Consider the following 24,104-nt stretch of genomic DNA (forward strand, 5'->3'; position numbering starts at 1 on the left):
TAGAGTTCCTAGATAAACTTAAAGGGTGAGTGAACTGGATGGGGGGGGTAGAGGAAGCTATATCTTTATTTCCATATAACTTTTCTTTTATGCGCTATACAGTTAATATTTTTGTAAGTAAGGGTCCATAGATTTTAGCAGTCTGCCAAAGGGTTCCATGACACAAAAAATGTAAGAACCCCTGTTCTAATCCAAACCCCTCATTTTACAGGGGAAAAATCCACAAAGTGCTATTCAGAAGGGGGAAGAGGGTTAGTCAAGGTCACACAAGTATTAAGGGATTTGAGCCTTCGTCATCTGACTACACACTCAGCACTTTTTTCTATACACCACGATACTTCTTGCCTTCTTCAAGCCCCTACATAATAGTAATTTGTTTCTACTTTTTTCTGCACTTATCATGGACAAAGGCTAGAACCAGATCATCTTATTTGCAATTCAATCTTGTTTTTATTATAATCATATGTTAACCCTGGTCCTGGGAGCATCTCATCTGTGCCCTACTTTCTGCAGTCTCCTGTTGTACCCTCTGTTCTGGAACAGGAGCCTCACCCCAATGAGACCCTTTCTTAGAGCAAGGAAGGAGGATTGGGATTTAATCATCTAAGTGACAGACAAGTGGATGGTGAGGATTCTCAGACCCACCAATCTACATTTCAATGTGTCATAAATATTCAGAACTCTCTCCTCCACCCCTACCCCCCCAACCATCTTTTGGGGTTCTAAATTAACTCCTTGAACTCTGGGTCCAGGGGAATTTGTACAGGGATGGCTGACTGAGTACCCTGCCACCCCAAATAAGTCCTGGTCGATGCTTTAGTCTTTTAAAATTGTATCATACCTCACACAAAGCCTTTGGGAAGTCAGTGGAGGGAGGAGGGGCCAAGAGGCTGCAACAGCTTCAGAGTCCCTATTTCATTAATATCCATTTTGCTTCTAGTGCTGTGAGCCCAACTCACCATCTGTCCTCCCAGGCAGCCTGAGCCCCCTCCTTTCTGCCTCAGGCACTCCATCAACAGGGACAGTTGTTTTCCCCTCCCCTAAGGTGCCTCTTCCCCCACCTCATTCCTCTCCCTTAGGGAGGAGAAGAGAAGCTTAGGAAGACCCAAGGCCCTGGTACTCATCTCCCAAGGCCATCTCCTCTGGTCCTGGACCGTCACTTACCCTCACCACTGTCCTTTGCTAAGAGCAGACTGTCATAGGATCATAGATTTAGGGTTCACAGAATCCAATCCACTCATTTTACAAATAAGAAAATTGAGGCCCAGAGAAATGAAGTGACCTAACCAGGTTCACACAGCTAGTAAAATTGTAGTTAAGTATGAGAGCATCTATCCTTAAGGACTGTACTGCTGCCATCCCTGCAGCAACAAAATATATATCTGAAGTATCCACTATGTATAAAACACAGTGCTAAGTGTTGGGGATATAAAGACAAAAAAAATTAAATAGTCCCTGCCCTCAAGTAGTTTACATCCTACTGATGGTGTGCTTTCATAGGTTGTTCAATATCAAAATGTACTAAAATTACCTTGGACCTATTCCTCTTATTCCACAGCCTCCAGTGTCGATGAACATGTGATTATGTACCTACACACATCAGCTTCCATGAATGCTTGTATGAGCAGTGGTGAATTGGCAAATGTTTAACAACGTACTCTCCACCTCCCTCCCCTTCCAAAATAAACACTGTAAACTGACCGCATTATTAACATATTCTCTCATCACTTTCTTAAGTCTAGGCAATCAATAAAACAATAAACCAAGTCCATTTACTCATTTTAAAAGTTGAGAGGTAGTTTGAGGTGGTTCCAACACATTCCTGTAATATCTACAGATGTATTTGTCTGAATGTGTTTGTATATATATATATATATATATATATATATATATATGTATATATATACCTATCTATAATATATGTATGTAATATCATATATATGTATGTTAATATACAATATATTAACATACATATATATGAATCTGTCTTTATATTTTAAGTATATATTCGTGACTGTCCATGTCTCTTTATAATTTGTTTCTGCATATCTATATAATTTTGTATCTGTGTAAATTAGTCTATACATATGTATATGTAGAGATGCATGAGATTTAGAATTGAGAAGGACCCTAAGGTCATGTAATCCAAATCTCATTTTACAGAGAAGGAAACTAAGGTTCACACCAGTTAAATGATTTGCTTTAAATGACAGACAATAAGTAGCAGCACTGGATTCAAACTCGGGTTCCACCAACTAAAACATGTTCCACTAGATCACACTTTTTTACAAGAGGAATTGGTGACCTGTAGTGAAAAAAAAGCAATGGATATGGTCTCAAAAGATCCAGGGTTAAGTTCTGCCAGGATCATCAAGTTCTGTAACACTGGTCAAAACACTTTAGTTTTCTGCATCTATTTTCCCATCTGCAAAATGGGGGTAATAATAATTGTACTACTCTGGGGCGGCTAGGTGGCGCAGTGTATAGAGCACTGGCCCTGGAGTCAGGAGTACCCGAGTTCAAATCCAGCCTCAGACACATAATTACCTAGCTGTGTGGCCTTGGGAAAGCCTTACAAAAAAATAAATAAATAAATAAACAAAACCCTAAATAATTGCACTACTCTAATGTACTTTATTATGTCCTTAGGCCAATCAATTTAGGATTTGGGGCACAATGACCAAGTCTGGTCCTGGGGAAGTTTTGGTGGCAGAGAAATTAGGGTTCTAAGCTGATATCTCCACTTCTCTGAGTCCTTCAGTCCACGGGAAGAAATGAGAGAAAGAAATTATCCACTCCACAAGCGAAACTAGATTTTCCTTGACTCTAAAGAAGAGATATAAGAAACCCCTTAACACTTTCCTCCTACTCCTTTGCAAAGAATGGGAGAATCCATAGGTATCAAACACTGCACACAATGCACACAGATTCCCCCCCCCCATGTATTGATAAATTTTTCTGATTTTTTTTTTCTTTTCTTTGTTATAGGGCATAGCTCTTTGGAAGGGGGGGATTGTGGTATTTTTGTGCTATAAAAACAAAAGGTATAAATAAAACTATTTTTAAAAGATGAAACAATTTTATACACACACACACACACACACACACACACACACACACACACACACACAAACCTTACCATAGTCTTAGGTAATTTGTTCATCCACCTTCACCCAAATCACTTCCCACCCTAGTCTCAACAGAGAACAAGATGGCATGCTAAAGCTAGTCCTGTCCAGTCATTAGATGTCTCCTCCCCTTTTTAGAAATGAATCTCCACTGATTCTAATTCTCTTTGCTCTGTAGAGAATCAGAGTCCTTTTTTTCTGGGCACAGAGAGCACAACCCTAGCCCCATACCAAGTATATTTCTTGGGCTTGTATCACAGTCTATATAACTAAGCTGATTGGGAGGGAGGGTGGGAGGCCTATGTTCTACAAGCCTCTTCCCTCCCATTAGCAAAGCCAAAAGGCAGTCTAGAAATTTTTGACTTCAACCACTGTACCAAGAGGGTTAGGAGGACACATGAAAATGGGAAAGGAAGGGAAAATTATGGGCTTCCCCCCCCAAATCCCATAGTGGAAGATTTATTGGGCATTCCAAATCTGGGCATGCTAAACCCTAGTCTTTAGAACAAAGGGACCATCCTTTTTTTTTTGTCATGGTTTTGTGTTCTAGAATAATGTTTTTGAGTAATTAAAGGAAATGAAAAATTTCCATCAGAATACAGAGAAAAATAAAGATGTAATTTCCTCCCATCCAAATGTATAGATTCTCTGAAATCTATCCATGGACCGACCCTTACCCTAGGTTAAAAACACTGCTCTAGAGAAAGGGTAAAACTTCATAGCTCCTGACTACCAAAGAGTAAGGACCAGATGTGGCCCCAGGGCCCTACTTCACCCAGGGAGCTGGGAGGGAGGGGGTGCCACATAGAGGCAGGGGTGAGGTGGGGGAGGGGGAGGAGCTTTTTCTCCCCTCCATACTCCAGCTGGCTAGGAGCCTGTGCTGCTTCTACCCCAGGGACCCTGGGGAGGAACTAATGCAGTTGCCTCCTCATTAAAGGGCTTAATCCTTTTGTGTTTCCCTCCTCCTCTCCCTAGAGACTTAACAGCCAAAGGCAAAGCTGAATTGTAACTGAAGGGAAAGGGCTGTTAAAAGGATAAGACTCAGAGAGAGTAGGTTCTGTCTTGGAGAGCACTGGAGATGGAGGAAATGTAGCCCCAATTGCCCTGATACCCTTACACCCACTCCCCTCCCCTCTCCTGTCTCCCTCCCCTCCCATCCATAGCTCAAAGTAATAGAGTATATTAGAAACAGAAATTGGGAATCACAAAAAGAACTGGAAGGGACTTTAAAAATGATCAAATCCAAAACTACATTCAGAGGTAAAATGACCTGCCCAGAGTCACAAGACTAATTGTGTTGTCCTATGAATTTTATCTCTCTAGACTGCCTCTGAAATTCTAAAACAGAACTTTCCATTAAATTCAGGTATCTCGAGGGTAGGTATTAGTTTCCTGCTTTTCTTTGTCTTCTCAGCATTTAATCAATACTTATTGATTGATTAATGTCCCCAGATCTCTTGAATTACCACCCTAATATGTATGTGTGTGTGTATATCTGCTTATATATTATATAATATGAAGATTTATAATATATTAAGGGTATATAGTATTCTATATAATATTTAGCAATAAATATAAATAAAAATATTTTAAAAGTGAGGCTTCAGTGTCCCCTCCTCATGTTATTCATATCAAAAGGGATAGGAGCTGGACAGTAAAGCCATCTCACAGTATTGGGAAAGTACCTCTACTGTAGCCAGTGATTAAATGCTGAGAGATGAAATAATTGTCTCAGGGTCATACAGACGCCAAATATCAGAGATAAGGTTTGAACACTGAGCCTTCTGGCTCCAAGTTTAATTTTTGAATTTACCACAGTTTACTATCTTAGCATTCCCCTCAATGACCAGAAAAATAACCAGTTCTTCCAGAGAACGAGAAATTTCAAATAGTAACCGCCATGTCATTTTGGGTGTGCAACTCATATCCTGTCATGCCAAGAAAACTTCCTCAGCAAAGATCCAACCAGCCCTCCAAAGTGATGTAATTCAGCATGGGGTAGGAATCCAGAGAAGTGGAAGCAATGTGTCTGAAGCCATCACCAACCCCTCCCCCAAGTCACCCTGGTTCCAGCTAAGAAGAGAGGTGTTTATTAGTGTACAAGCGCTGCAGGTGATGTGTGGGCTCCAGAGACTAGGCTCCATCTGCCTTGGGGAAATGGTTCTTTTCTCTACACCTGCTCTACCAGTGAACACAACCTGTGGGGGAAACTAGCTGACCACTCCTTGCAGATCTATGAGGGGTTGATGAATGAGGAACTCACTCTGGGTATGTTTGGAGAAATGGTCTTTTCCACTAAGCTCCCCAGTCCCTGCTCCATCAAGAAATGAATGAATAAGTGAATGAATGAAAAATCATTTACAAACATTAATCAAAGTCAGAGTCCTTGATCTCAAGGAATTCTATTATAATTGTTGTTCAGTTGTGTCTGACTCTTCATGACATCATTTGAGGTTTTCTTGGCAAAGATACTAGAATGGTTTATCATTTCCTTCTCATCTTATAGATGAGGGAACCGAAGCAAATAGGACTAAATGTTTTGCCCAAGGACATAACTGTAGTATCTGAGATCAGATTTGAACTCAGGATCTCTGGACTCCAGGTTTCCACTTGCCCCACCTCAGTGACCCTTCACATTTTACTAGAGAGATAAAATTCATAGGACAACAATTTGCAAATATTTCCCCTATTTCTCAGCCAGATTTGCCAAAGTTAACAGTATTTATTAGAAGTCTCTGGGAATCTTCCAATTTCCAAGCAGAATTTCTCTCTTAGGAATAATAACAATTCTCTCTCCAACAGTTTCAGTTCTCCCAAAGTGTTTCAGAATGGGACCATGCTTGGTTGGCAAGTCTATTCTTGGCTCAGGTTGGCCTCCCTGGGATAGGATGCAAGTTCATTGTGAGTAGAGATTGTTTCATTCTTTAAACTTGTATCCCCAGGGCTAGCATAGTGCCTGCTCCTAGAAATACTCATCGAATGATTAATTGATGTGGTCCAAGAAATATAAGCTAAGGTGTAAGCAAATTCCAAACCCCAGAAGTAAAAATACAGAAGATTCATCTTACTATCAGCCACAAATATTTCCCTAAATCACAGGCACATAGAATCATCAGATTTAAAACTAGGAGGAACTTGAGTCATTATATATGACTCAGTATGTACAGAGGATCTGAGTTTAAATTTCAGCTCTGTCTGTGTGGTAAAAGCCCAGTCTTCTCTGGGCTACTTATAAAATGAAGGGATTGGACTAGATGACCTCTGAAATCTCTTCCAGCTCTAAATCTATGGTCTTCTCACACTAACTCTCTAATTTAATTTAATTTTTTAATGATGTTTTTGTTTCCCTCCCCTATCCCGTGAAGCTCCCCTGTTAAAAAAAAGGATCAAAAAGAAAAGGGGGGGGAAATGTAATTTCCGACTAAACAACACATCAGCCAAGTCGGGTAGTCTATTCGATGTTCAATACCCATTTCCCCAATCTCTACAAAGAAGGGAGGGAGGGAAGTACATTTTTTTTATCTCTGTACCTTCATTTTACAGAGCTCAGTCATACTCTAGGGAAATGTTCTTACAGGACTGCATGACCCCAAAGCTGTTTTCAAGATCCCAGAAGCTCAGGAGAAACAGCACTTTGAAAAGATGGGGAAAAATTCACTGTCCCCCCTCCCCAATCTGGTGCCCACCCATGTTGGAACTTCTAGGTTCCATAGTTTGTGCTGAAAATGATTAATGTGTTAATGGTCAGTCACAATGGACACACAATTGGCTTCCCCAAAACACACACACACACACACACACACACACACACACACACACACACACCCTCCCTTAGGGAACCTATTCACAGAAATACAGCCCAGCTTTAGGGACACATGCCCATTTTCTCTACATACATACACATACACCCCTTAACAAATCTATCACAGAAATATAGTTCTTCAAGACCTGCCTTCTCTTGAGGACAAAGTGTCTAATAGCAGAAAGTAGGAAAAGGACCTGGGTAGAAATTTTGCCACTTAGCTTAGGCAAGTCATTTAACTTCCTTGAGCCTCTCCTCGTGTGCAAAATGAGGGAGTTAGACTAGATGACCTCTTAGGGTCCCTTCAGCTCTAGATGTATAACTGGAAGACATGAACCTCACGTTACTTTGAAAGTTAGGGCTAGTGTGATGGAGGTTTCCCTGAATTCTCCCTCCAAAATTGAATATTGAGGATACAGGTCAGTGAAGTCTATGGATTAGGAAACCTGGTTGGATGGAGGAGGGGAGGAGGAGGAGGAGGGGGAATGAAACATTTACCCCCAATAAGTTTAGGGACAAAACTTCCCCACATCATTTCCTGCCCTCTGGCCATTGGGTTCCAAGCTGCATGGCAGGGATCAGGGAAAGGCGGGGAAGGGGCCAGCTTTAGAGAGAGACAATCCAAAGGAGGAGGAAAGAAGCAAAAATGGTCAGGCAGGAAATGACTCCCCAATACCCTCTATAAATCACCTGGGGAAGGGGAAGAGGGAGGTCTCCTGGGAGGCCAAAGGCAGCTCAGGAAAGGGAGGGAAGGGTTTTCCTCTGGGGCCTCAGGGTTTGGGTTATGTCTTGCCTGGTCCTGATTAGAGAACATGAGGAAGCAGGGGTGGGGGGGGGAGAAGATGATAATGGGATGGACAGGTAGGGGAAGAAGCAAGGAAGAGGAAGGGCTCATGAACTGAAGCTGTTTTTATTAATATACCCACATTTGGGCCTCAAGATCTTTTACAGCACCGAGGCCACAGATCACAAAGGTGCCCTGCTTTGGACCCCGGTAATATGGGTTTACTATTATCTGAAATTCTGAGAAACCTGGGTCAGAAACAGTAACTCTTTCCTTCTCTACCCAAAATCACACAGATGTGAGGTAAAAGCCCATAGGAAGAGGATAAGTCTGAGATAAACCCATTATTAACAAACAACCTCCCTCCAAAAGGTCCTACCATATTTAAATTATTTTACCAAAAGACCTCTCTTAATGAATTCATTTATGACAGTAGGGTTTCATGCTGACAAAGAGTAATATCATCTCTTTTCTCTTTTGGAGACAGTGGATGTAGCTATAAATCCTGTCTCTCATACATCAATCAATCAATATATATTTATTAAATGCCTACTATGGGTTAGTCATTGTGTCAAGACCTAGGAATACAAGAAGAGACAAAAAAAAGACAGTCTTTGCCTTCAAAGAACTCACAATCTAAATAAATATAAACATATATGTACAAAAAAAAGCTGTATGCAGGATAAATACGAAATATTAATACAGGTAAAGCAGTAAAATTAAGAGGGATTGGGGGAGGGCTTTCAGTAAAAGAAGGGATTTTAGATGAGATTTAAAGGAAACCAAGATATGACCTCAGGCACATCATTAAACTCTTCTGTGCCTCAGTCTCTTCTGTAAAATGAGGAAACTGGATTAGAGAACCTTGAAAAGTCTCTCTTATATCTCTGCATCTATGATTTCTCTCATTGTTCCCAACAGGCTAGGACTCCTTCCACCCAACAGATCAAATAAGTAGAGCCTCATAAATTCAGCTTATAACCACTCTCCAACCCTATCTCCACTCCCTTCACCACTGGCCAGGAAGACCCAACCTTTAGACCTTGTCCCTTACTCTTCCCCACCCACCTCCAACAAAAATTTAAAATCAATGCCCCCCTTTTTTTTTTGCAAGGCAATGGAGCTAAATGACTTGCCCAAGGTCAAACAGCTAAGTATTAAGTGTCTGAGATTTGATCTGAACTCAGGTCTTCCTGACTTCAGGGTGTATGCTCTATTCACCGCACCACTTAGCTGCCCCAATACTCTGTTAAAAGTAATGCTCCAGGGGTGGTTAAGTGGATAGAGCACCCGCCCTGGGGTTGGGAGGACCTGGGTTCAAATCCAGCCTCAGACACTTAATAATTACCTAGCTGTGTGGCCTTGGGCAAGCCACTTAACCCCACTTGCCTTGCAAAAAAACAAAAAAACAAAAAACCTAAAAAAAGTAATGCTCCAACCCTGAAATATAGAACCCTCAGAATAAAGAAAAACGACTCAGCAAAATCAGCCCCATCTTGTTATTGTACACAATGTTATATACCCATAGCCCTCTCCTTTCTGCCCAGAAGAGTTTCATCCTGTTTTCCAGAAAGAAGATTTTTCATTGTAATTATTCTGGATTCAACAACCTCTTAGTGTCTTGCATTACTTTTCAAACTATGTTCATTTCTAGTCGTCCACTCAGAATCCTAGAATATCATGCAGGAAGTAATTTAAAAGATTAAAAAAAAATGAGTCCAACCTCCTGATTTTTTGTAGATATAAAAATAAACCGGGGCCCAGTTAAATGACATAACCCATCCACCCATCACACAGCCAGGAAGTGGTAGACTCTCACATCCTTCTGTCCCTTCTCCTAGGGGGACTTACACATTGGAATTTGTAGCCTCTACACAGATGATGGGGGGGGGGGAGCAGAGGGGAGGGGAGTGAGCACATTATAAATCAAAGTCAACCCAACTGCTGAGCCTTGCCAGCTTCTTACTCCTTTGGTATGGGGCCTTTTAAGAGGCCCCAATAAACACACTCTTCATAGGAAGAAGTCAGGTCTAGTAATTGGGGGCCTTGATTTCTCCAGTAAAATGTTTACAAAGCCCATAAACTCATGCCTTTATTGGTCCTGGCTCATTCGCTGCATTTGGAAGTAGCTCTCCGAGGTGTAATTAAAGCACCTGCTGCTGCTGGCCGATGACATCTAGCTCCAACCCAGTCCCCTACTAGAGACCTCAACATCAGGAACATCAGGTGTGGGTGTCCCTGTCTAGCTGTGGGGCAGGGCTGCTGCCCTGATAATTACCCCAAGGAAACTCTCACCCCTGTACAGCTTCTAGCCTCTCACAGAGGTCTTTGAAACACCATGGGAAGCAGGCTCCATAGGAATTATTATTCCATCTGACAGATGAGAAAATTGAGGCTCTAGAGAAATTTTGTGACTTGCTATATAGGAAACCTCAAAACCTGGTGGCAGAGCTGACGTAGATCTCTTGACTCCTCAGGACTCTGGCCTCTCCAGCCTCCCCACCAGCTGTGCCCCAACTCTAATTGGTTCTAATCAGGGGGCAGTTCCCACCAGTCTAGCTATGGGAGAGCAGGGAAACTCGGGGAGTGGGGTGAAGAGCCTTCTATTTTCTCCTTCCCTTGAACCCTGCCCCTGCTCCCCACCCCCAAAAATAACATCAACAAAGTGAAGTCCTGGTTTTAGATTCTAACCCTTAAATAGGAGTTCTAAGGAGAGGCATGGCCTGGTGGTGGGGGAAGTAGCTGGTAGGGGTGGGATATTCCCTGGATTTACAAATAGAATAAAAGAATCACAACAGGGCCCACTCAGCCTTGCTCAAAGGAATGATTTATTTATCTGGGGCCTTTGCCTAGATGACCCTGCCCTAGGGAGCCTCTGAATCCTCTTTGTCTGTCCCTGGGCCTCCTCACCTCCCACTCTCAGACCCAAGCCCCAGCATCCTACCCCCCCTCCTTCTCTCATCAGCTCCCACCCCCTACCAGATCCCTGGGCCCCATTTCTTACACAAAAGCCAACTTTGTCTTTAAAGTGAGCAGCCATAAATCCACACTTCTTCTGTCCTCTGCCTCCTAAAATAGGGAGCAGAAGGGGAGGGAGGAAGGGGTATTGGGAAGGGGAAAGGGGAAAGGGGGAAGGGATGGCACTCTGCTTGTGAAAGGAAACTTCATCAGCTGCCCATTGGTCAGTCAGGGTGAGAGAGGCAGGTTGCCTTATGGCCTCATCTTGGCTTTAAATGGACAGAAAACTGCATGAAGCAGCTGCTAGGGAGACACAATATGGGGTTCTCTGTCTGTCCCTGTCCTAGGTTTTGTTAATCACACAGAAAGAATTAAAGCCTCCAGTCTTTGGCTAATATTATTTAATCTCCATAGCATGGAAGCCTTTCCTGAGCACCATAATAACTCATCTTACTATAAAACATTAAGATTTTCAAAGCTCTTTGTAGAAATCCTAGTTTGATCTTTACAACAGTCTTGTACTCTTATCTTTGGCCCCATTCTACTAATGAGGAAACTGAGGGCAACTTGCAACTTGCCTAGAGTCACACAACTAGTAAGAACTCAGATCTTGCCGAATCTAGGTCCATGATTCTATTCATTTCTCCCTATGATACACAGAGTTTAATAGCTAGGTATCCTTTTACCAGACCCTAAGGGTTGCCTGACTCTCACAATCACCATTATCATTACTACCAATATAATCACCACCACCTGTCCAATAGAACTTTTTATAGTGTGTGAAGTGTGCTTTATATCCATTAATCCATCAATCAACAAGCATTTATTTATCAATCACTATGTAAGAGGTTCTATGATAAGGCACTGAGGTCACAAAGACAAAAGTGAAACAATCCCTATCCTTGAATAATTTTCATTCCTTTGGAAAAAAGTGGGAGAATGTCATTGGGTAGGGATATACTTTACATAGGACCTTCTTAACTAAATTTTTATACACTCTATAGGGTATAATTTATCCTGTCTTTGGTTTCTTTTTCTCTTCTCTCTCTCTTTTTTTAAGGTTTTTACAAAACAAATGGAGTTAAGTGGCTTACCCAAGGCCACACAGCTCCGTAATTATTAAGTGTCTGAGGCCTCCAGGGCTGGTGCTCTATCTACTACACCACCTAGCCACCCCATGTCTTTTGAAATTTAGATCTGATCTAGTGGGTAGCTAAGTGGCATAACAGATAGAGTGTCAGAACTGGAGTCACAAAGTCTCATCTTTCTGAGTTCAAATCTGGCTTACAATACTTAACTGTGTGATCCTGGACAAGTCACTTAACTTTTTTTTTTAACCAGTTACCTCATCTGTAAAATGAACCAGAGAAGGAAGTGACAAACCACTTTAGTATTTTTGCCAAGAAAACCCCAAATGAGATCACAAAAAAGTCAGACATGACGGAAAACAACTCAACAACTGAATCTTACTCCCTATTATATCCAGGATCAATTATAAAATCTTCTGTTTGTCTTTTAAAGTCATTTAAAAGACCTGACCCCTTTCCTAACTTTGCTAGTTTTCTTATACCTTAATCCATTCCATTTTATTCTGGTAACCTTCAAAACTGGTTTCTGAGAGAAAACTGTCTCCCACCTTCAGGTGTCTTTACTGACTGTAACATTCTTCTCCATTTCTGCTCTCTGGCTTTCTTGGCTTCTTTTAAGTCTCAGCTAAAATCCCACATTTTGCAAGAATCCTGGTCTTCTCAATCTTTCTGCCTTTCTTCCAAGATTACCCCCAATTCATCCTGTATAGACTTTGTGAGCACAAGGTTATAAGTATGTTGTCTCCCTGAGGGCAGGAACTGTTTGGTTTGTGCCTTTCTTTGAACACCATTGCTTAGCACAGTGTCTAGAATATATTAGGTCCTTTATAAATGCTAGATGACTGACTACATAATAAGAAATGTAGTGTGCTTTAGAAATTGTGGGAGTATCTTATAAAGTATGAGTTGAGGGGAAACTCACAGAATATGTGGGATATCATTGGTAATAGAGAGTACAAGTTATATCACCAGATATAACTTGACCCATGGGGCTTCCCAGTAGACCTACCATCATGGCAACCACATTCCCAAGGCATAACGGAGAGACAAGAGAGATTTCTTGTGCCCAGCTGAATGTAACCCTTCTAGAAGATCAGTCTGAGGGTTTGTTTGCAACTAAAGGGACTGATCCAACATGGCACCAGATAATGATTTAGTTGAAAGGAACCTTAGACCATTCCTTTTGTGTACAGCTCAACCACCCAGGGATGGGCCATCAGAGGGCCTTGACCATATGTGTTCACAGCTGAGAGCAAAGAGAAGTTTCCCAAGTCACAAACTGAGCAAGCCCTGAAGCACTTCCTGGTGGTTATTAAACTTAATCTACCCCCAAACCGCAATAACTACTCTCATTTATATAGCTCTTTCAGATCTAAGAGTACTTTTCTCACAACTCAAGAAAGTTGCAAATATTATTAATCCCATTTTACAGGGGAAAAGATTAGAAGTTGAGAAAGTGGTATATGGGCTGTTGTTGCTCCCAACTCTTCATGACCCCATTTGGGGTTTCTTGGCAAAGACACTTGAGAGATTTACCATTTCCTTTTCTAGCTTATTTTACAGATGAGGAAACTGAGGCAAACAGGATAAAGTAGCTTGCTCAGAGTCACACAGCTGGTAAGCGTCTGAGGCTGGAATTGATCTTAGGTCTTCCTGACTGCAGGCCTGGCACTCTATCCACTGTGCCACCTAGCTGCCATTGTAAAGGATAGAGCACTTATCCCACCTTAGTTATGGGTCCATTACTAGAGTTTTTAGTTATAAGCATTCCCCCTGAAGATCAGGCAAGTCTGAGAATATCCCATGTCAAGAGATCCTAAACTCTCAATGTTGTTTTATGACAAGGTAATATTCCTGAGTGAATGAGCCCTCTGATTCAGCTAGTCCAGAACCTCCAAATGCCTCTCGGATATCCCCATGCCTATCTCCTGCTCTCATCTTAAACTTAACATGTTTAAATGTCATCTTCCCTGAAGGCAAGGAAGTCAAGACACAGACAAGTGAAATAATTCAATATTTGAATCCAGGTCTCCTGACTCCAAGTCCAGAGCACTTTCCGCTCCCCTGCCCTGCCCTCTCTGCAGAAATACACACATTTCCACACCTATTCAGGACAAGGTCACAAGCCTGTATACCTACAAGCACAATTACCCAAGATGCATAGCAACATCACAAATACACACAAGGGCACAAAGATTCATGCAAAGATACAGGCAGGCCTAGGAATGTAGAGAGAGCTCCCCACCAGCACAAACACCCTCACACAGCTCTACACTGAGTTCTACACAGCTGACTTCATTTTAATTGAATCCCTCAGGGTTTTTGGTACAGGCTTTATAGTGCATAACTAATACCGATGAGCAAGCTTGATAAAGGTGGCATTATTACTCTACTAATGGGTCACTTCATCCACAAAGGCTTCCTAATTTATTTGAAAACAGGTCCCTGAGCCACAAGTAATGGGGCATATAGACCAGACTGGCTCCCCCCTGCCCTTCTCTAGGGCCAGGACCTTTTCAAATGTGGGCAAGTATTATATGGGCTAATCAAAAGCTGGAAACAAAATGCTCAAACATTGGGGAATGGTTGAACAAGTGTGGCATATGAATGCAATTAGTCCTTATGGCATCCACTGTTAGGACCAATGACTATGAAGCATTCAGAGAATTCTAGGGAGACTTGAGGGTAGTAAAGAGAGTGGAGGGAGAAGAAAGAAGTACACAATGACTGGAACAAAGTAAATACAGTTCAGGTATACAAGTCAACAAATTCTGGTCAACCCAACTGTCAATGTTAGTCTCAATTATCAAAGTTAAAGAGCATAGCCCCCCTTCCTTTTAACATGTGATGAACCATTTCCAGGAAAGGTGTCTTGGGAGCGGGAACTTTGTTATTTGTTGAGAAGTCTTTTGTCTGAACAAGATATATATACAAGATCTTTTTAGAGTTAAAAAATATACATGGGGGCAACAGAAAATAAAAATAAAAGATAATCTTGTACTCCTGGACTTTTGGTGGTGAATTGTTAGGGATCAAAGAATTTAGAACTGGGGAAAAAATCTTAGAGACCTATTCATAGGGACAAAGACTTGTTGGCAACTGGGTGATACAGTGGATAGAGCATCAGCTCTGGCATTAGGAGGACCTGAATTCAAATGTGACTTCAGACATTTGATAATTACTAGCTGTGTGATCTTGGGCAAATCACTTAACCCTGATTGCCTAGAATCCAGGGCCATCTCCAGTTCTCCTGATCTATATCTAGCTACTGGACCCAGATGATTCTGGAGGAGAAAGTGAGGCTGGCGACTTTATACAGCATCCCCTCACTCAAATCCAATTCACAGGTGAGTCCTGGCATCACTTCCATAATGTTTTTGAGAATGAATGAAAAAGTATCACCATCAAGGAGGTCAGCTAGTACAATCCAATCTTTTTATAGATGTGGAGGCTAAGACTGAAGGAGGTTAAGTGATTTGTCCCAAGTCACAGAGGAATTATCCCATCTTCCAATTCCAAAGCTAGCATTCTTTTTACTGTACCTTCTATCTTTTTTATAAATGAGGAAACCGAGGCATAAAGAGGTGGTGACTTGCCCAGAAAGAAGCCTTGCTCCGTGAATGTTACAATTGGCAAGTGAATGCAGGTCTTCAGATCCCCAATACAAGGTTCATTCCATTATACCATAAGAGCAAACTATGAAAGTGTAGTTAAGTGAATTGAACCTTGGGATGGTCTCAGGAGGCCTGGGTTCCAGTCCTAGTTTTATTGTTGGCTAGCTGTGGTGGTCATTTCCTTTCACTGGGCCTCAGTTTTCCCCTCCATAAAATGGTTGATAGAGCCATGGATTTAAAGCTGTAGATTGTCTATATAAAACCACCTCATTTTATAGATGAGGAATCTGAGACTGAGAAAGAGTGTGATTTGCTCAAAGTCACATAAGTAGGTAACAAAATAGCATTACTGCTATTCAAATATAATCCAATTTATCTCCCAAATTCATTAAAATCTAAAAGTCTATCATTTTAGATTTCAGAATTCATAGATCATAGATTCGGAAGTGCATGAGACTTTAAGGGTATTAAATCTAACTCCTCACTTTATTGATGAGGAAACAGTCACAGAGAGTTTAGGTAACTTGCCCATAGGCACACAGCTAATAACTGTCCAAATTAGGATTTAAGTAAATTCCTCCTGATTTCAGGTCTAATGCCCTCTTGGCTATATGCAATTCTGCTTCTCTTTGGAGACTAGGTACTAGAACAAGATGTGAGAATTCTAGCCTATTTAGACCAGACAAAGAATACCAGTCTTGATTCCCTATGGGCTGAGATTAGGTAGGCATCTAAGGTAGATTAGGTAGGCATCTAAGATGTTATATAGGAGACTGCTTTACATCCAGAGAGGATACTCCTAAACTCTACAAGTCTTACTTTATATAAATGCAAATACCAGCCATAGGGATTCATTTTTTGACCAACAGTTACAGCAAAGACTGGAAGTCCCTAGGGGATAGTATTGGGGATGCCAAGAGGGGGGCAGTATCATTTCTAAATCTGGCCTGAGGTTCTCTTGAGCATAGACCCTACCTTAAGATTTCCAAATTTTCTTTGACAAAAAGGGGACCTCTCCCACAGCGCCTCATCCCTCTGCCCTTCTGGTTATGACACAAGATCCCCCTCATCCTCCGGAAAGGGGATTTGTAAGGAGGGGGATGGGAATGGGCACTGCCCTGAAGCTATTAAGCAAATTGCTTACATATGAATGTCTGTTCCTTTCAACCAGGGAAAAGCTTATTCTGGATTTGTCGGTCCTCAGGCATCCTAATGGAGTGAAAAGAATGCTGACAAAGGCTTCAGGAGACCTCAGATTCTAGACTTGGCTTTGGTACCTTTCTAGCTTTGTGATCTTAGGCAAATCAGGTTACCTCTCTGAGTCTCAGTTTACTTGAAGAAGTTCTTGGAATAGATGATTTCCATTGTTCTTTCCTGTCCTGAGATTCTAAGACTGTAAGGAAAAATGTAGAGATTTTCCCATCCATATTTGAAAACTTCTTGTCTAAACCAATAACCTCCAAGCCCATGTTCATTTCACAGGAGAGCTCAACTCTGTAGTCTCTGTGATGTCAAGAAGAACAAAAGATATAGATATAAAATCTCCATGGAGTCAGGAAGACCTATCAGCTATTTGTTAACTGTGTGACCTTGGGTCACTTCACTATGCCTCAGTTTCCTCATCTGTAAAATGAAATAGAGAAAGAAATGGCAAACCACTCCAGTATCTTTACCAAGAAAACTTCAAACGGGATCACAAAATTGTGCATGACAGAAAAATGACTGAACAATAACAAAACAAACCCTTACTTTTCTTTACATTATGCCCACTATGTCAGACTGGTCACCTTTCAAACTCACAAGAACACATTCATTCTAGAAGAATTTTTGCTGGTCTAGAACACAAGTTTCTTGACACCTTCTTCAGCATTTTTTCCCCATAGTATATACTCTTATCTTTATCTCTAAGTTCCACAGTTATGGGCAAACAATTTATTGAAAATCGATTTATTTAGTAGTAACTCTCTTCGCTTTGTGATGGGGAAGGACAAGGAGTTGCCCTCTATAAAAGGCTATCTTTTAGCCCTGAGCTTAGGGACATGTTTCTTCTTAAGGTCAAATTAGGGACGTGTTTCTTCTTAAGGTCAAATGGGCTCCAATGTCCAATGTGTTTAGAATCTAAAAACTTCACAAAATCTCAAGAGAAAACTGGGTCGCCAAAGTTCATTACCTATAACACTAACTCTTTCACCCCATTCAGGAATACTAATTTTCCCGGAGAGTCTTCTTTTACCGTCATAGTTCCTACTCATTCTTGAACCCCCAAACTGAAGGCTTAGTAGTGCTGCAGAGTTGCAGAGCATTGGGTTCAGAGGGCGAAGTCTCAAGTAAATTTAAACCCCAACATTGATTCTAACCAGCTAGCAGAGCCTGTGGTAGCCACCAATAGACCTAAGCCGCCCTTACTTCATCTGGGAGGGATACTTGTACAATGATGTTGGTGTCTTCCCGTTTATATGAGATTTGCACATAGATGCTGTTGTCCCCACCCCCACGTTGAGCTCCTTAAGAGCAGAAACTATGTTTTGCTTATTGACTAACAAACTTTCTCACAGGATTGTTGTGAACAGTCTTCTAGAAATAAACTGTTAAAAATTATTCCTGGGCCGCGTCAGTGTCTGATCTCCCTTCAGAAAATGTAGCACCAGCCACTGAGGGGCACCTGGAAACTCTTGAGCCATAATCCAGGAGCCCCAGGGTCTCGGAGGGAGCTCCAGTGTCCTGGGGCGGGGGAGCCCCAGGATTGTTGGGTGGATGAGCAGTGACAGTGGTCCGATAGCAATCCCATCGAAGCTAGGCCCGCTGGAAGAGTGAAGCTGAGCCCCAGCTGGGGCCCCCCGAGTTCAGGCATTCAGAGGCGGGCAGGGTCAGAGCCCCTGGCCTCGGGGCCATGAGAGAGCCGCTCAGAGGAAGAAGAGGGGCCATCTGCTCCAGACTCTTTCAGAGGTCACGGCTGTGGGTCAAGCCTCCCCAGCCCCGCTCCTCACTCTCCCTCCTTCCCTCCTTGCCCTCTGACTCCTGGGACTGAAAGGAAGAAAGCTCCCGCCGTCGGAGCCCGATGCAAGTGGGACCCCGATAGCAGAGGACAAGCTGCAAAGGCTCTGAGCAGAGCCCCCCGCACGCCCCCTCCAAGGAGCCGCCCTGCCTTTCACCGCTCCGGGTGGGGAGGGACTGGGCATCTGCCCCCCGCTAGGACTGCGCCGCAGAGGGGGCTCGGTCAGCGCCCGAAGGAGCCGGCCCGGGCTGCGGGATGCGCCCCCACGCGCGCACTCCGCACCCTGGCACGCACACCCACTCCCCCAGTGCAGAGGGCAGGCCGGTCTGCAGCCGGGGGGACTCCGGCTGGTTCCCACCACGCCGCTGCCCCAGTGGGGCCCCTTTGAAGTCCCGGGCAGCTGCACACCCCAGCGCCGGGGGGTTAATCCCGGCCAGACACGGGGCGTTCTCCTCCCCCGCGCCCCCCGCCGCCCCCCTCCATCCGCGAATAGCAATAGTGTCTTCGATGAATAGCCACGGCTAATTACCTTGTTCGCACCACCGCGGGTGAATGAGAGAATCCGCTATTGTGCGCAGCAAATGGAGAAAATAAGCTGGCCATTGTCCTTCAGAGCCAAACGAGGGTTTGATGTCCCTGTCCTTAGAGAGATACCATTTCCCTTCCCTCCTGTCCCCCCTCCTATCTGAAATCTACCCCCTCCCCAGTGCAGGCCCCGACTCTCCCCAGAAAAGTGCTGCTCTTAGGGGCTTTTGTAAGGAGAGAAGGAATTCGGAAGGAAAAAAAATCAGGCGGCTGCTCCCCACTCTCCTAAAATGAATTTTTACGCAGTCATTCTTATTCAATGAGAAACATCCATTCAACAAACAATTCATTCCACAAATATTTACTCACTATGGGCTTACAAATACAGATCTGTCTCCTCCATCAACCGCCCCCCCCCCGCCCCCCATCGCTCATACCCACCTCTGCCCCACAGAGCCCAGGGAATCTCCCTCAAGTCAGTTCAGTCCAATTCAGCATATACTGAGTCCCTAATGCATTTCAGGTCGCAGTACTAACAGGCTGCTGTGAATGTTATTTCTCTAAGCAAGCTTCTCGTGGGCAAGGCTTGTTTCATTCACTAAACTGGCCTGGTATTATAAATGCTTGAATGACAATGAAAATGAAAATCCCTGTCCTCAAGGAGCTTAGAATCTAGGAAGAAAGCAAGTTGGTGTAGAGGAAAGTGAGCTAGATTTCAGTCCAGAAGATTCGAGGCTCATATCTCAGCTCTGCTATTGATTCCTTGTGGAACCCTATGTAAGAGTCAGACACGACCGAAATGACTGAACAGCAACAATGTGGGATAATTCTGAGCTGCTGAAAGACCCACCTGACATCATGCTTGAAATTCCACCATTGGTACAATGAACTAGTGACAACTAGGTGACTAAATGTAAGGCCTGAAGTCAGAATAATTCATCTTTCTGGGTTCAAATCCAACCTTAGACACTAACTAGCTTTATGGCCCCCAACAATTCACTTAATCCTGTTTGCCTTGGTTTCCTCATCTGTAAAAATGAGCTGGAGAAGGAAATGGCAAATCAGTATCTTTGCTAAGAAAACCTCAAATGTATTCTTAAAAAGTTGAACACAAATGAAAAATGACTGAAACCATAATTAAGGGGGCAACATGTTGAAGTACTGAATTTACAGTCAAAATACTTGGGTTTGAATCTGGTCTCTCTTGATTATTATCTGTATGGTGTTAATGCCTAGTGCTAGAGTTGGAAGACCTGGTTTCAAACTCTGAATCTACCATTAGCTATGTGACCTTGAGCAAGTCACTTTTGGGGGTCTTATTTCTCCACTATAAACTGAGGAGGTTGGATCAGATAATCGTGAAGGTCCCTCACAACTCTAGAAGCTCATGATTCTAAATCACTCAGTTGATCCCTGCTTCATTTTCCTCATCAGTAAGATGACAGTTGACTCAATAAGCATTTATTGAGGGCCCACTGTGTGCCAGTGGAAATCACAAAGGAAAAAGAATAAGAAAAAGAAACAGATAGCCTTCAAGAAGTTCATATTCTATCAAGGAAGACAAGATGCCATAACATGTATATGAAATAAAATAGAAAATAATGTTGAGGTAGCCCCAGCTCTAAAGAAGAGGATCAAGAAAGGCCTCCTATGGAAGATAGAGTTGTGTCTTGAAGGAAGGACTCTAGAAACTAAGAAAGGAGTGAAATGACTGAAAGGACTCTAGAAACTAAGAAAGGAGTGTATTTTCCCCACATGAAAGCAGGGAGACCTGAGATGTAATGTTAGATAGGAGCAGCAGGACATGGCCTCATTGGATTAGAATGTAGGGTCTGTAGAGGAGGGGAATGAAGAGCTCTCTGAGACAAAAAAAGAGATTTGCATTTTATCCAAATATTGCAAAGAATTGCTTGAGCTACTTCAACAGGGGATTGGAATGATCAGATTGTATATTTAGAATCTCCTGAAGGTTCTTTCTTCACTCAATTTCCTCTGGAACTTCTTTTTCCCATCACCAGAAGGTAAAAACAAAACAAACCATGGGAACCTACCTCTAGATCTTTGGGGAGAAAAATAGACAGAAGAGAAGCATTCTTGACTTGGAAGCTTATGGTGTTAAGTATGAACCATTTTTTATGCCTCTTGACACACATTTCTTAAGATGTTGGATTTCCTGCTTTGGAGGGGAGATAGTGACTATCTGTATGGGAATAGATAGCAATGTAAAGAACAGAAAGGAAGGTTTCTCCTCCCTGGGATATTTGTTGCCCAGTCATATATACTCAGAATTGAACTCAACAATTATTGATTGAACACCTGTGTGCCCAATCCCAGGGTAGGAAGTTGGGGGGGGGGGGAGAGAAGAGGGAGAAGGCACTCTCAGAATTCATTAGATTTAGTTTGAGACATTTGAACAATTAAAGGTTAATTTAAGTCTGAATAATTAAATGCTAAACTGTATCATATAGCCAAAACCTAGCAGTTCAGAGAAGCAAGAAATCAGCATGGGTTAGAGTTACAGTGCCCAACTCAAAAAGAAATGGAGCCACCAATCCAGATATAATTATTCCTGCAGGACACATATTGACTTAATTTTTAAATGTAATATTATCTATGTTTTATTGTTTTCTTATTTATTTTGTTAATTATTTCCCAATTACATTTTAATCTGGTTCAGGAGTATTATGGGTCACATGTGGACTGAGCTAGAACAATCAGAGACTTTATAGAGTGACTGGGCTATGAGATGCCTAAGTATTCAAATAAACAAAATGCAGAGAGAATTCATTCCAGGTGTGTGGGGGAAGGGGAAAGTGAACTTGATATGTGGCTTGAAGGGGTATCAGTGAGTTAGACTGTCCTGACCCACAGTGGAAGAGGAGTGTTGGAGAGCAGGGGGGGGAGATGAGTTGGAAAACAAGAGTGGGGTCAGATTATGGAGGGCCTTGAAAGATCAGCAGATGGGGTGTCTAAGTAGAGGGTACCAGCCCTGGAGTCAGGAGGACCTGAGTTCAAATCCAACTTTAAATACATGAGACTTACTAGCTATGTGACCCAGGGCAAGTCACTTAACTCCATTGCCTCCCTCCCAAACAAAAAAGCAAGCTAGCAAACAAAACAAAATCCAAGTAGAGGTATAGACTTGGTCAGTAGGCTCTGAGCAGCACCAAAGTTTCTTGAATTTAAGGATTATTTGTCTGACATCAATGTGGAAGAAGTAACAGAACCCAGCTATGGTGTAGGGAAAGAAATCTTATTTCTAGGGCTCAAAAATATCATGTCACACAGAAAAGAACACTGAATTTGGAGCTAGAGGACCTAGTTTCAAGTTGAAGCTGAATTTCTTATTGCTTTGTCACCATTTTGTGACATTGTGACTTCACCTATCTGGCCTTTGGTTTTCTCATTTGTAAAATGAAGGGGTAAGACTAGATGATCTCAGAAAGTTGTTTCCAATTTTTAAAAGCCAAATTAGAATGTCAATGGGTTGGTTCCCTCAAGGACATAGTTGAAAAAAATCTTAGGAATATTGAACACCCAGGGAGCAAAGTCCTAAAGAAAAATTCAACAAAGATTAGTGGTCCAATACATGCAAAGCACTGCATTGGTTCCTGATAATTTAGACTCCAATCTTGTTCTCCAAAATTGTATAATCTAGTAGCAGATATAAAATATATGTACACAAACTACCATAATATAACACAAAATCATCAATAATACAAATTACTAACAAAGTCACAAACTGAGCTAGGGAGACTCACAAGGAATCTCAAAATGAAAGAGATTACCTCAGAACTCAACCTGGCTCAAGTTAATATGTACAATATTTTTGAAAAATCACCATCTGGCCTCTAGTGAAAGATGTTCAGTGATGAGGGATCCACAATCTTTTGCAGCAGTCTATTTCCAATTGAACACCTCAGATTACTAGGAAATTTTTCTTTATATTGAATGGAAATCTTTTTCTTGTCCATTTCAACCCATTGTTCCTAATTCTGACCTCTTAGCAAAACAGAGAAATTCTAATCTTCCTTCCAACAAGATTACTTTGTTAAATTCTTGAAGAAAGTTTTTTTCCCTCTTTCTCAGGCAAAAATTCCCCATGCAGCAATGTGATATAGTAAATGGAGTTCTGGGCCTGGATCAAGAAGACCAAAATTCGTTGCTAGCCTCAGACATTAACTAGCTGTGTGATACTTGATAAATCACTTTCCTCAGTTTCCCTCAACTGTCAAATGGGAATGATAATAGCAACTGCTTCCCAGAGTTCTTGTGAGAATCAAATGGGAATATTTTTAAAGTACTTAACAAAGTGTCTAATAAATCCTTACTTCTTTGCTTGCTTCCTTTCTTCTTTCCTTTTTTCTTCCCTTCTCCTTCCCTTCCTCCCTTCTTTTCTTCTTTCCTTCCTCTTTTCCTCCCTCCATCCCTTTATTCTTCCTTACTTACTTCTTTATCCTTTCTTTCCTTCTTTCCTTTTTTCCTTCCTTCCTTCCTTCCTTCCTTCCTTCCTTCCTTCCTTCCTCCCTCCCTTCTTTCCTTACTGTGTCACTTCCTCTTTTCCTTCCTCCCTTCATTTTTCCTTCCTTTCCTTCCCTTCTCCCTTCCTCCTCTCTTCCTTCTTTCCTTTGTCACTTCCTTCTTTTTCTCCCTCCCTGTCTCTCCCTCTCTCCTTCCTTCCATGAAGCCTTCTCTTAAATTTTCAACTCCACACTTTTCTCCAAACTTTAGTAGTATGAGTCACAATCTTTATGACTGATTATAAATTTTCTTATTTTGGTCTCTAATTGTTTCATGGATTCAGTTCAATTCAACAAACAATTACCAAGTGCCTAGTCTATTCTATACATTGAATACACAAAGCAAACAACAAAACAATCTTTACCCTCAAGGCATTCTATTTCAGGAATATAATGTACAAAAATAAGTAAATACAAGGAAATATAAACTAATAAATGGGGTGATTTGGAAAGGTTTCTGGTAGAGGTGCCATCTGAACTGTGGTCTGTGAGAAACTAAGGGATCTGAGAGGCACCTTAAGAATGAGGATGAAAAAATTTAAAAAAAAATTAAAAAAAAAAAGAATGAGGATGGAAGAGGCAGCTAGGTGGCGTAGTGTATAAAGCACTGGCCCTGGAGTCAGGAGTACCTGGGTTCAAATCCGATCTCAGACACTTAATAATTACCTAGCTGTGTGGCCTTGGGCAAGC

General features: G+C 42.0%; 1 protein-coding gene and 1 long non-coding RNA gene across 2 annotated transcripts in view; one reads left to right on the forward strand and one right to left on the reverse strand.

The window, feature by feature from the left end:
- LOC141521644 (uncharacterized) overlaps positions 1 to 1,717 on the forward strand; it is a 32,803-nt gene extending 31,086 nt beyond the window's left edge. Inside the window, exon 4 of the long non-coding RNA XR_012478031.1 lies at positions 1,559 to 1,717. This is a non-coding gene — a long non-coding RNA (uncharacterized LOC141521644). The remainder of the gene's footprint in view (positions 1 to 1,558) is intronic.
- The window catches only part of IGDCC3 (immunoglobulin superfamily DCC subclass member 3), a 65,518-nt gene that overhangs the window by 15,723 nt on the left and 25,691 nt on the right, over positions 1 to 24,104 (reverse strand). The window lies entirely within an intron of this gene.

The sequence above is a fragment of the Macrotis lagotis genome, chromosome 4 (assembly GCF_037893015.1).
Source record: "Macrotis lagotis isolate mMagLag1 chromosome 4, bilby.v1.9.chrom.fasta, whole genome shotgun sequence".
NCBI classification, from domain to species: Eukaryota; Metazoa; Chordata; class Mammalia; order Peramelemorphia; family Peramelidae; genus Macrotis; species Macrotis lagotis.